Source organism: Cryptomeria japonica, chromosome 1 (genome assembly GCF_030272615.1).
Source record: "Cryptomeria japonica chromosome 1, Sugi_1.0, whole genome shotgun sequence".
Classification (NCBI taxonomy): Eukaryota; Viridiplantae; Streptophyta; class Pinopsida; order Cupressales; family Cupressaceae; genus Cryptomeria; species Cryptomeria japonica.
The window spans coordinates 479,702,750-479,717,335 of NC_081405.1; positions in this window are offsets into that span (position 1 = coordinate 479,702,750).

Sequence of the window (14,586 nt, forward strand, 5' to 3'; positions counted from 1 at the left end):
TGTAAAAGCATGTGTGGTACACAAATTCAAAAGTAAAATAGGCTATAGCAGATCTAATAAGAGTTCAATAGGCCCTCTTGGTAATGCAGCTAATAATTTGGTACCAAACATCCAGGTGTGTCATTAAGTTTTGTCATCTGCTATATTAAACTATGATTGGGTGCCATCAATCTTCCAATTTCAATTCTAATCAGTTCCTTTTAGATAATAATATTCATTGTTCTTCAATTTATTTTACTGGTCTAACCATGTATTTATTCATATTCAATAATAAAAGTTATTTGCATCTTTCATCAGAAGATGACTTGCCACCTATTTTGACAACTAAAGTCTGCATTTTATGGCATACAAGGTTTCAAATTGTCCATTTAAAGACAGCTGAAGCCATAATTCTTAACACAATAGCCTAAGATATTTTGAATGTAATCACCTATTCAAAGAAAGGTTTTAGACATTGAGCAACCTTATAAAAAACATATATGGTTAATAAATGGATTTTCTCTAGGTAATAGCTCAACTCTACACATAATCATCTGTCCATGTCAAAATTTAAAAAAGAGATAAAATGCTTTATGTTCATAGAAATGTAAAATATTTTATGTCCAAAATGAGAGGCTAAATATAAATGAAAATATTAATTTTCAAACGAAGTTCCTAGTATCATATCATTCCATAGTATCTGCAGTTGAATAATATGATCTCACAACACAAAAGAAAAAGTATATTAAATTTCTTGAAATAACTAAGTAAATGCTAAATAATTACCAATACATACTAAAACTCTTCCAAAATCCATTTTTCCATTTAAATGAATTCTTCCATAGAAGGGTAAAAAACATCTCTTGCAAAGAATGAAAATATCCTCAAGTAAGACTACACTTTTTGCATATGAAAACAATTTTGATTTTATTTCACCTTTTAAATAGCTGCATTTAATCATAAAAATTCCATAGGGAAATCCTAAACAATCTGAAAAAAAATCAAAACATGCAATTTCAATGCTTACTGAAACAAAAGCTAAGAAATCGAGATGATATGCTGTAAAAATGTAATGATAACTTAAGAGAATTTTTTGACATAAAGATTCAAACAATACCATCTATATGTTTAAATAGTTGTTTCAATTTAGCTTTGTACTTACTAATCAACATTTAGTTTCCCCAAACTACCTTATTAGAATTTGGAAGAAGTTCTTGCAAAGCCTATTGGCCATTTAAAGGAATTGATTATGTGTTGCGTTGATTTTTTGTCATTGATGTCAACACTAGCTATTTAGATGCTTTACCGACACCCTTCTGGTCTTGGTAGGTTGAGTGATTTCTAGTTGGTTTGGATCTGGCATTATCCAATAGGCTCCGATATGGTTTGGCTATGGAATTGGCTTATTCATGATACTCATGTTCATATTTAGTAAGTTGGTTTTGGTTTGGTGGTCGGATGCTATCCTGATTGCTTGGAAGCTTGGCTTGTGGTTCCCGTGAGGGTTTCATCGATAGAGCTTTTGCTGAAGATCCTTGATGATATGCATAAGTGGTATTGGTGTAGCTTCTGGTGGAGATTCATGATGTTGTTTGTGATCATGTTCGAGACTTGGTAGATGGATTTCATTGCTTTAGCGTGTGGACCTATATTAGGTCCCGGTTGATATAGGTTATGGACTGGCTTTATGTAATGTATGGATTGGAAATCTTGATGTGTTTCTGGGATGTCTTATGTGTTGGATATTATTATTGTGGTCTAAGGCTGATATGTTTTGTAATTATGTATTTGGTTTATTGTGTGGTGGCAGACCTGGTTGTTTATGGTCAAGGGTTTGTATATATAGATGTAAGATCCCATTGTAGATCAATATAGGTATAAGGTCAGGGAATGGATATGGATATGTAATGTGTGAATAATGTAATATCATTCAAGTAGAGGATTTGGTCGATCATTGGAGATTGAATTGGGTTTATGTAAGAGCATTTAGTCCTCCAGTATTGAACTTAACCAAAATTGTACTCAGGAATAGGAGATGCTATCTTTGCAGTTCAAACACCTCTTTTGGATTGTAGTATGGATTTCTATGTAGTCAATGAGACTCCTTTTGTGATGAGCAGTACACTCTAGACTATTGGCCTTCCTACAAGTGCAGGCCCCTCAATTGTAATTTACATACATACTGCAGAAGTATTATCTAACTATGGGTAGGCTTCCCATCATGGTTTTTCCCTTTACCGAGTTTTCCACGTATAAATATTGGTGTCATGTGGATGGTATTTATTTTGTGATTATTGTTTATGCTTAATTGGTTGAACTGTTATTCTGGTATTCGGTTTAAGCATTTTGGTATTAATGTTTTGAGTTCTGGTATTAAAGTTTTAATTGCTAAATGTTCTTGTAATCTGTGACAAATAATTCACCCCCCACCTCTTAGTTGTCTTCTAGTTATTTGAACTATTTAACAAAGCCTTCATTCTTTTTGGGATCCTTTCCCTTTAGAGATGCAAGAACAAAAAATTTATCAGCAAGCATCCCTCATCAAGATCAACAACACCTCGACAGAAACTCACCCAATCCTTTTTTTCAACACACCCAATCTTATTTGCCAATTATTTCCGCATGGCTACCAAAAATCTCTATGGCTATGTAAACATCTACAAAAAGAAGCCCATGCACATACACATTATAAGAATTCTATAATTATGCTTGATTTGGGAAGATTTTCTGACTCACTTAGCTATACTATGTGGATCAGTGGCTTGATGTTGACGAGCCCTCACACATTGCCTTGCACCCCTATTGGCAAAAGTTCACATAATTGTTGTTGATTGAAGTTGAGGAATAGCAAAATGATTTCCATGCTCCTGAGACACATTTCCTTGGTGTGACTACAACATCTGAAAATTTTTAGCATATAGTAAATATAAGTACCATGATACAATATGAGAATAATGACATAAATCTAAATACCTTCTGATGGGATTGTGTTCCTCCAATTAATGTTGGTGATTTCTGATCTACTTTTCCCTACATGTAATTAGTAAAAACTAAAATCAGTTCTGTGCTAATCATCAAGTGTCTGCAAATAAATATTTTCCAATCCAAATGATATATTAAAATATCAAAATCTAGAAACTATTTATTGACAAGTAAATTATGTTATAAGATTTGCAATAATTACATATACTAGTCAAGCACGTCAAGTTATATAACTAACTACTAAGTTATTTACCCTTAAATTTATAACACTTCTTTTTCTTTTTCTTTTTCTTTATTTCTATTATTTTCTTTATATTTTATGTTTTTCTTGAAATATGTGCTTGCACTCCACCTGTCCTATGTTCATTGTATCTCTCAATCCCATGGACCAATCAATACATAAATTAAATCAAATTAAATTTCTATCGTTTCTTCTACCTGCATTGACCTTTTGGCCAAGACAATCACTTCCCCTGTTGTTGCTTCTCTATGAATAAGAATTGATTCTAATTCTTCTTGCCCAAGAATAGTAGGAACAGGTGGCACACTTTGCACATGTGTCAGCATAGTTGCATCAAAGATGAAACATTAGCATCCCTGTGGCATAACCAAATGCTATATTCCTCACTGTAGCTCCTCCAGAAGCAGAATTGAGTATTACAATGGATTCTCTTAGTGACAATTTAGGAGTCATATATGGAAATAAGGATCCTTGTGGAGAAATAATAACAGTTATTTCTAACTATAATATAACAGATTTGTTGGTAGTATCATTCTCACCATGTCTCTGTAATGAGAGCTACAAACTTTTCTTGGCTTCCTTTAGCATTTATTGTTGGCCACTGCAGGTTTTCTACCATGTTGAGCATAGCCTTCTACATGAGATGAAATGATAGGTTTCCAAAAGTCATTCTAATGTGTTTGGATAATTATTAATGTTACATTTAGCAGATAAGGTGTATTCCCAATAGCAATAACATTGGAACTACTATTCAGAACATCTCTACTTTGAAGTTGACTGTTTAGGGTTGAACTTGTATGACTCAATGGTATTAATGTTATTGTTGAGACTTGAACTACATATGTGATTTCCTAGTCCTCCAGCACCTCCAAAGATGATCTATCTGCAACACCATCAATCCCATGAAGAAGATAGACTTTGGTGAATAAAATCATCCATATGAAAATTCAAAAATTGTGCTACACTCACTCATTTTAGACAAAATGCAAAGAAACTTATTGTTGGATGGATATAAATTGCATCTTTGATCCCTCTAAAACAATGTCAACTCCATTGATAGAACATCTTTAAAATCTCAGTTGTCAATATATATCCAGTGTCTTGTTAAGATGGGTATTATTCAAATCAAAATCAAATTATAATCTCAACTAAGCTAAATAAAACAAACGCTCATATATTACATTGAAATAATTACTCTCAACAAGTAGACTTGCCCCTTCCACCTTGCAAGTATGTATCATGGTATATGTTACATCTATCCTAAACCATAAGGCTATGAAATATATTTGACAATTGACACCCATTTGATTGGTTTCATATGTTGTCATTGATGGCAACATGTTCCAGCTTTCATTTCTTGGTTTGGTTGTTTACCGACAGACACTTCACCGACACCGACACCAATAGGTATCTTCATCGGTATGAAGGATTCTTTGGGTATCGACATTGGAGGTCAATATGGCTTACACCAAGATACCAATATTGGAGGCCAAAATCATTTGGGAGATCCGAAAATCAGCAATTAATTTTGATATTTATGTATATATGTAATTGAGTCGACATGTATATTCATTTTGTAATTATCTATGTAAGCTGACATAAGGCATGTAGGATTGTAAGGGTATATAGGTTAGTTGATTAGATCATTTTGTCACATGTTAGGATGTGAGAGATATGAGAGTGATATTTGTAATGTGAGGAATGTTGATTATGTAAGAGGTTATTCCAATAAGAGTTTAGGGTTTTCAAATCAGAACAGTCAGAGATTGAACTAGAGCTCTATCAGGCATAGAAGATGCATTAAATGAGTTTAGTATTATGTTTTCTTATTCAAAGTGACTGTAGTCAGTGAGACTCCTTTGTAATGAGTAGTGTGCTCTAGGTTGCAAGCCTTCCTGCATGTGGAGACCCCCATATTATGTAATATCTTTTCATATGGCCAGTGGATTGATATTTTGGGTAACAAATCCCACCATGGTTTTTCCTCTTTGAGGTTTTCCATGCATAATTCTCTATTATGATATTCATTTGTGTGATTGGCTTATTGATTGCTTTACTTCTTTCAATTATGTATGTATCAGTTTGTCGGTTGGTGAATGCATGTTATAATAAGGTTAAAATTGAATATTTTGGTAGAACACTAATTCAACCCCCCTCTCAGTGTTCTTGGATTCCAACATTTAGTACCAGAGATTTATACCTCAGAGGAAGTTTAACATCTTGAGGGAGATCTTGTTTGAAATCCATGGATATGAGTTTGGAGAAGCAACTTGAGGTAGCACTTGAAGATTATGATGTTGAAAGAATGAAGAACTTAAAGTTACAAGATGAATTGTATTCTACCAAGGAATTCATTCTTATCTTGTAGGAGAGGTTGTCATTTATTCAAGATAGGAGTAAGGAACCTTTGCAAAATCAAGATAATGAAGAGAAATATACCCTTAATGAAAAATATCAGAAGCTGAGTCAAGAGAATATGGTCATGAGGAGTGAAATGCAAGCCCAAACTATGAGGATGTCAAAGGAGATTGAAGACCAAAAGATGAATGATGAAAACCTTGGGAGATCTCTGAAAGATAGATCTAAAGAATATATCTGGTTGGTTCATGAAAATGATATGTTGAGAATTCATTTAGTGAAATCCCAAAGCAATGAACAAGAACTTGAAAGCCAAATGATAATTCTAAGAGATGATCTGGCTATTGCAAGTGAGTACAAAGAAAAATTCAAGGTTAGTTCAACACAACTTGATGAATTATTGAAAAGTTAATGACAGAATGGAGATTCCAGTGGAATTGGATTTGAACAAGGTCAAAGCTTCGATACTGCAAATGAAGATGAAAACTAGAAGACATGGGTAAGGCAACTTAATGCTTACAAATTTAATGGTAGATGCATTGTTTGTAAAAAAATTGGTCACATGGCTAGGTAATGTAGAAATAGAGAAAATCAGAACTTTAATTCTACTGTCAGTCAATGTTCTAAATGCAATAAGTATGGTCATATGAAAAAAGATTGTAGAATGAATATTAAATGTTATGCATGTGGAAAATTTGGACATATGGCTAATCAATGCAAGTCATGCAATCATACCAGTTATAGTAAAGAAATTCAAAAGAACAATGTTACATTCTATGCATGCAACAAGATTGGACACATAGCTAAGTTATGTAGAAGAAAAACTCCACCAATTAACAATGATGGATCAAATGATAAAGGGAAAGAGAAGGTCAATGAAATCTAGCAAGATAATATCATGAAATGGGTCAGGAAGTTAGATGATCAATCAGCAAATTGGAATGCTCTGGTTACTCAACCGACAGAGGAGGTTGCTCCTGCATTGATAGATTTCTCATCTGATAACTGAGGCAGATTCCTTAGGGGTGGGAAAATTTATGATAATAATGCTTAAGCCCTAGGAAGAGGATCTGGAAGATGTTCCAGACATTGGAAAGGTTTATCTGGTATGGATATGTTTAACCGAGATTTGGTATGTTCCATCGAAAGTCATTCATATCAATGATAGATTAGGGTTTCTTGAAGGTTAAAAAGTTGAATCCACTTCATTTTTTATCACCTTGCATTCAGAGTGATTAAGAGAAGGTCTAAGGAAATTTAGTGTGATCAGATATCTTCTTCAACGATTCCACCAGTGATCGAAAGAGTTCTCTAGGGTTTCACTGGCAAACATTTCTCATGTACTTATCGAATTCAACTTTTTATCATGGAAGGAAGATCATCCTCTACACCTACTTTTATTGCAAATCCTACTATTGCCAAGGTTAAGGATCATCCTAGGCCAATTTTCAAGCAATGTACGCATATTTCCACCTTGGATGATTTGGTTGGTGCATTTTCCCATGTTCTAGAAGGAGTCGTATATGTGGAAGACATCAGAGCATACATTCACTACCAAATTGAGGATCTAGGTACCAATGACATCAAGAGAATGTATATGAGTGAGTTTATGGGAGACTCCAGAAAGATCAAGCCTAAGTATAAGCATATTGAGGATCTAGGGTTTATTTGCATTTTGGATATTCCTGAATTTGAAGACAAGATCATCAAATATGCATTGAGAAAAGTGCATGGAGAATTCATTTCATTGGAAAAACCTTATAACATCATGAAGGAGGCCATTAGGGCCATCACCAGTTTGCTACAAATTGGTCAGTGTCTGAAGAAAAAGATTTCTAAAAATTAGGTTAACAAACTCACTGATACAACTTTGGATTGACAATCGATGAGGGTTAGCACCATCACTGATAGAGACATTAGATTTGGTAGCATGATCATTGGATACAAGGTAACTCAATCCAATCGTCTCAATTTTGTTTCTAGCTCCTGCATTTATGTTGCACATAAGATCATGAGGGAAAATGAGAAGTTAGATCTTTATGGATGGATGTTAGACGAGTTGTTAATTAACCTTGGGAAGATCAAAGCAGAGAAAAAGGGGACATTCCAGTATAAGAATCTTATTTTCTATTTAATGCTATTTTTAATAAATGAAACTCCTAGTTTTGGGAAGAGATAGTGGACATTTGATATCCTAGTAGGAAGACAAGTGAAACAATCTATTGCTAGTTTGGGTAGTCAGTCAGATGATATGGTTTGCGGTTACTTCAAGGCATTCTAGAAGGCAATGAAATCTAGAGAGAGGGTTCCAAAATAAATTGTTGATAAATACTCAACCGAGATCTACTTTATGGTTAAAAAGGATGAAACCTTGATGGAAGCAGTCAAACCTCAGAAGATATGGATAGAGGAATGGGATATGAGGTTGATTCTTAGGTTTTGGATGCTTATACAAAGATGTTAATTGATGCGCCTATTGATGAAGCTGAGAAATCCTTTGGTACTGCAAAAGAGATGAAGCAAGAGGTTCAAACTAAATTTAACTGGAAGAAGAGGGAGAAACAACAAGGTAAGGCTAGCAAATTTTTTGAACAATTATCTTAGGAAATCAAGGCATTAATGGATGTTGTTCCATAAAAAGGAAGGCAGATGAAAGAGCTTGAAGTTTTAATTGAGCCTATTCCATCAAACACTAGAACTGAAGATGACACACCCTTAGCATTCAAGAGAGTATTGAGGAAGAAAGGTGAGGAGTCTAAGGAGGAAGAAAGAAAGCAACTAGTAAGGAAGGTCACAATCAAGGTACAGGAAAAGAAAAGAGCTCCAAAGGAAACACCTTCTACTCCATCTAGTACTAGTAAAAGAAATAAGATGGATGACACAGAACTTGCTATTATATCTGGTAACATAACTATTATTCCACCCAAGACTTGTGTAAAATTGGTAGATGAAATAACTAAGGATGGTATGTTGAAAAGTGTACAATTATATTATGAGCATTTAGATGATGATGAGAAGAGAAATTGAAGAAGCAGTTTTATTATATCTAGATATATGAGAAAGCTTTGTTGGAAATTGAGAAGCAAACACTAGGACAACTATATGTCAACCTAGATGCTAGGATATTATCAGCTATGGAGGAAGATAAGCACATTAAGATTCAATAATTATTAACTGCTTGTGGATCTATTACTCCAAATGAGTTGGATATGATACTCGAGGTTGCAGACAAAAAAAAAATTCACAGCAAGCACAAGATAGTTAGTCTTATGTTAGGAAGGGTTAATGAGATAATCACTAAGATCCACAAGGCATGGGTTCAATTCTTTGCTAAAAACCCTATTTTCTACACTTTACCGAAAGCTAAAATAAGCACTACAGACATCCCAGTTGAAGGGAAAGGCAAAGGTATAATGTGTATCTCATCTACAATTTTGAAAGATAACAAGGAATTGAATGCAGAGCCCCTAATAGAATGTAATGTACATGACACAAAGGTGATACCGGTAAATGTGGAGATATTGCCAGATTCATAGAGTGTATAGGTTACAAATGTTGAGGAAAATAGTCCTTCGGATCAAAATGTATAGGTTAAGGACATAGTTCATAAGGAGGAACCAACAGTAACTGATACTACACCAAGTGGCGAAGCCACCGGTACAAAAGAGGAAGCTATTAAGGTTAACTAGCCATTAGAGGAGAAGGGAGAGGAATCTAGTAGGGAACCAGTAGCGAGCACATCATTTTTGTTAATTGACACCTCACAGGTAGAGAAAAAAAGCATTACTTAGATTAGTTCTACTGAGCTCATGATGATGGTTGCTCAGAAGATGATGAAGGAAGGATCTTTGTGTTGGCATATGATGAAGCGGTGACAATGTATGTTGTCATTGATGTTAATAGGTGAGCCGGTATGATCTGGTATGAAGACTAGAAGTGGCTATATATAGTCCTCTAGATCAAAATATATAGGTTAAGGACATAGTTTATAAGGAGGAACCAATAGTAACTGATACTGAACCAAGTGGTGAAGCCACCAGTGCAAAAGAGGAAGCTATTAAAGTTAACCAGCCATTAGATGAGAAGGGAGAGGAATCTGGCAGGGAACCGGTAGCGAGCACATCATTGTTGTTAATTGACCCCTCACATGTAGAGAAAAAAAACATTAGTGAGACGAGTTGTACTGAGCTCATGATGATGGTTTCTCAAAAGATGATGAAGGAAGGATTTATGTGTTGGCATATGATCAAGTAGTAACAATGTATGTTGTCATTGATGTCAATAGGTGAACCAGTATAATATGGTATGAAGACTGGAAGCAGCTATAGTTAGCCAGGATGGAGTGGACCAGTGTTAGGGTTCACTAAGTGTGACTATCGGTTGGTAGTCTTTGTTCATCTCTAGGGTTTGGTGATTTGGCTTATGCAATGCAATTGATGGCATTATGTGATGAGTTAGTTAAGAGATAAGGATGAGATTGTGGTGCCATGTCAGTTATGTGCATGAGAAGGATTTCCTTGAGGATCTTGTGCATGAAGATCGAATGCATTGAATGTCAACCTTGGGAATGTGTGATGTTCTAAGCGGTGTATGAAGAGCACATGATGGGTTACTGATTTCCAGATGCGGTGAAGATTAGACGATGCAAAATGACTTGATATCTATTTTAGATCACTTCATTCTATGCAATGGATTTAATGGTGATGATTAGACCGCTTGTAAATGTAAACCTAAAATGTTTAGGGTTTAGGGTTTATGCTATCGACCTAATTATTGTCTATAAGGTCGATGATGTTTGTTATTGTTTGTGTTGGAAAATGATGTTTATGTGTCTGCATGTTGAGGTACTTGCCAAACCAAAGTGTGGAATCTGCAGAGTGTGATTGCAGAGGAGAGGAGTTGAAAAGGATTTGCCTTAGCAAGTAGTGTTGTTATTAGATCAAAGCTTTACCTATTGACTTCTAACCATTTCAATAGAAGGAAAATCCCTTGAATGGGTAGCTTTAACAGGCTTGTTTCAAATCCTCTAACTAGGTGACTCAAGTTCATTAAGTTCTTTAAATCCTCTAGTGAGGTAACCTTTAATAGGGTTCCAACCTTTAACAAAGTTTATAGCCATCCCTTAACTGGGTGATCCTTAATAGGATCAATTCCTAACATAGCCTTATTGTAAAGTCTTTAACCGGACTAGGCTCCTAACAAAGTGGACTTCAAAAGAGTTCAAAACAAGCTTGTGGGTATTCATCCCCACCGTGGTTTTTCCCATTTGGGTTTCCACATGAAAAATTTGTGTGTTATGGGTTGTGAGTTTTCATGTGATGATTGAGTATTTTTTTATTAAGTTAGCTATGCAAGCAGTGGTAAATGATTATGGTATTGTTGATACAACTCATGCTTGATTATATCAGGAAGTAGTCATCAAGATTTAAGATCTGTTAAATGTTGTCTGAAGTATCTATGTTTAACTTGTATAGCCATGATTAACATTTAGTGGTGAACACAACCAGTCAACATTGTTTTAAATATGATAAAGTATTGAAGCAAGTTTTTTTTTGTACTGATTCACCCCCCCTCTCAGTACTGGTTAGGGTATTAGTTGTTCATCATTATTCATCACTGTGGACAAAGGAATTATTGATCAGTCAATCCCAATTTTGCATAGACTTATCCCAAAGTGTCATTTTGACAAAGGAGCAAGCCCATCTAGCAAGCTCAAAATAATCATAGAGCACATTTCTAAGGACTTTCAATATTTATAGTAGATATCTAATCGGAAGGCATTAGAGAGATTCACACAAGCTAAGAGAGATACTTTTTATCAGATGATTGAATCTAAGAAGAAAGAGATTACTAATAAATTGGAGTTAATTGGTAATTATTTAAGGCAATGTACTAATATATATAGAGTATGTTGTAACATAGGTTTACTTACTACAGATATAGATAAAGGGATTAAGGATTCTCAGGAGAAAATTATAGGTATAGTCAATTCTTTTGATGGTTTAAATTATTTGACTACATCTATTGATGGTTAGATTTTGGGATTACTAGCTCAAGTTTTATCTCTTGAAAGGGATAAAGACAAAATCATTAGGAGAGCTAAAGGGCTTAGAGGATTGGTGATTCCCCAGTTGGACTCTTTGACTGTACATAAGAAGGAATGCATTGATTTGGTTGGTAAGCCCACACTGACAGAGAATAAGGATAAAGAGTCATATGATCACATGTTTAATGGACTTGTATCTATTTTTGACACATTCAAATCTGGTTGGGACACTTATCTAAAGCTTTTAGATAAAGCATATCTAGAAATTTTCAAGTATATTCAGCTCTGGTAAGGTGTTTTGGGAAACATTCTTTGTACAAAATTTCTATCTTTGTCACAGTTTTTGGTATTTTTTTGGCATTGATGTCAAAGGGGGAGGTATAGGTGAAAAATATATTCATTGGATCAAGAGATATGGAGTATTTTGTATAGATCATGATGACAGATGGATATTCAGCTCAGGGGGAGTAGTCTCAGAGTGAAACTGGCAGATGGAAACCATTATCATTTTTCACATGAGTGTTGCCATCAATGCCAAAGGGGGATATTGTTGGCAATTGACACTCATTTGATTGGTTTCATATGTTATAATTGATGGCAACATGTTCCAGCTTTCATTTCTTGGTTTGGTTGTTTAAAGGAAGACACTTCACCAACACCGACACCAGTAGGTATCTTCACCAATAGGTGTTGAAATGTGGCGACTGATCAGAAAAGTATTGTACACTCAACACGTATCCTCACTAGGGTCTGGGGCCAGGTCAGGCAGGGGTTCAGGGGTGGCAGCCCTCGAGAAAAGCGAGGGTTCGGGGGCGGGAGCCCCCAAGAAAAAAAAATTTGGGGTATTTTTTGTTGATGAAAACCAACATTGTAATAAAACCCTAAAAAGGTCAACTTTGATTGTTGCCCTAAAAATGCATGTTATAAGTGGTTGGGATGCTTAAGGCATTGTAAGGTTGATGTACTTTTTGCTGGATAATAAGAAAGATTGGACGACTGTGTATGGTGGACGTAACCCATTCTGGGTGAACCACGTTAAATCTCTGTGTTATCTGTGTCCTGTTTTATTTCTTTATCTTTTGTATTTAAATCTGCATATAAATGTTAGTTCATATTTGCTTCGGATTTGCTTGAAACCCTAACAATTGGTATCAGAGCGAGTTTTTCTGTAAATTGGCAGGACTTTCAGATTTGAGTGGGAGCAATGGAGGATTCCAAATTCAAGGTCAAAAATTTTAACAGCCAAAATTATCAGTTATGGAAAATGCAGATGGAGGATTACCTGTATCAAAAGGATTTGTCGTGGCCATTGGAAGGAAAGGAAAAGAAATTGACCACAATGTCAGATGAAGAGTGGGACATTTTAGATAGAAAGGCACTAGGATCCATTTGATTGTGCCTTGTGCCGTCTGTAGCATAAAATATAACAGAAGCAAAAATGACTGTAGATTTGATCGCAACATTGGCTAAGTTGTATGAGAAACCCTCGGCTTCGAATAAGGTATTTCTTATGAAGTGTTTGTTTAATTTGAAAATGAGTGAGGGAGGATCTATAGTGGAGCACTTAAATGAATTTAATACAATTACCGGTCAATTGTCTTCGGTAAAAATTACCTTTGCAGAAGAGGTTAGGGCTCTCTTGATTTTATGTTCTTTGCTAGAAAGCTGGAATAGCTTGGTTATGGCTATAAGTAACTCTATCTCTAGTAAAAATACTTTGGTATTTGACGATATTGTTGGTGTTATCCTAAGTGAGGAAATGCGAAGGAAAAGCATAGGTGAGACTCCAACATCATCAGGTAGTGTTTTGAATGTGCAGAACAGAGGAAGATCAAAGGAAAGAGGAAAAGGCCCTAGGAATGAGAAGTCACAAGGGAAGTCAAAGAAAGGATGCTCTTAATCTAGAGGAAAGAAAGATTATTGGTACTACGGAAAGCCTAATCATCTAAAGAAAGATTGTTGGTCTTAAAAAAACAAATAAGGAGACAAAAATGAAAATGATAGTAAGGTAGCTAATATTGCAAGTAATACTTTACAAGATGCTTTAATCTTATGTTTGGATAATGTTAATGATTCCTGGGTAATAGATTCTAGGGCTTCATTTCATGCTACACCCCATAGAAAATATTTTCTATATTATGTTCAAGGTGATTTTGGACAAGTATATTTGGGTGATGATGAGCCCTATCAAATTGTTGGAAAAGGAAAGATAAAGTTCAAGTTGCAAAATGGAAATGACTGGTTTCTACAAGAGGTAAGACATGTTCCTAATTTAAGAAGAAATTTAATTTCTGTAGGGCAACTAGGTAGTGAAGGTTGCATAGTTACCCTCTCAGACAGTGTATGGAAGGTCACTAAAGGTGCGAAGGTAGGCACATTATATCTGTGCATAGGTAACACTTACTCTACCCTAGCTGCTCAAGATAAAGTTACTGCAGGGACAACAACAATAAATGTTGCAAGAATAGATTTGATAATGTGGCACCATAGGCTTGGGCACATGAGTGAGAAAGGGATGAAAACCCTTCACTCCAAAAATCTATTGCTAGGACTAAAGAAGATTGATTTAGAGTTTTGTGAAAATTGTGTTTATGGTAAACATAAAAGAGTCAGATTTCTCAAGGTTGGGAAAGAGAAGAAGAGTGAGAAGTTAGAGCTTGTGCATTCAGATGTATGGGGACTAGCTCAGGTGTCATCTCTTGGTGGCTCTTGTTATTATGTTATTTTTATTGATGACTCAACTAGAAAAACATGGGTATATTTCCTAAAACAAAAATCAGATGCTTTTGAAACTTTTAAGAAATGGAAAGCTTTGGTTGAGAATGAGATAGGAAAAAAGTTGAAGTGTCTCAGATCAGATAATGGAGGTGAGTATTGCAGCAAATCATTTGAAGATTACTACTCCTTAAATGGGATTCAAAAGCAAAAGATAGTTCCAGGAACTCCACAGGAAAATGGTGTGTTAGAGAGAATGAATAGG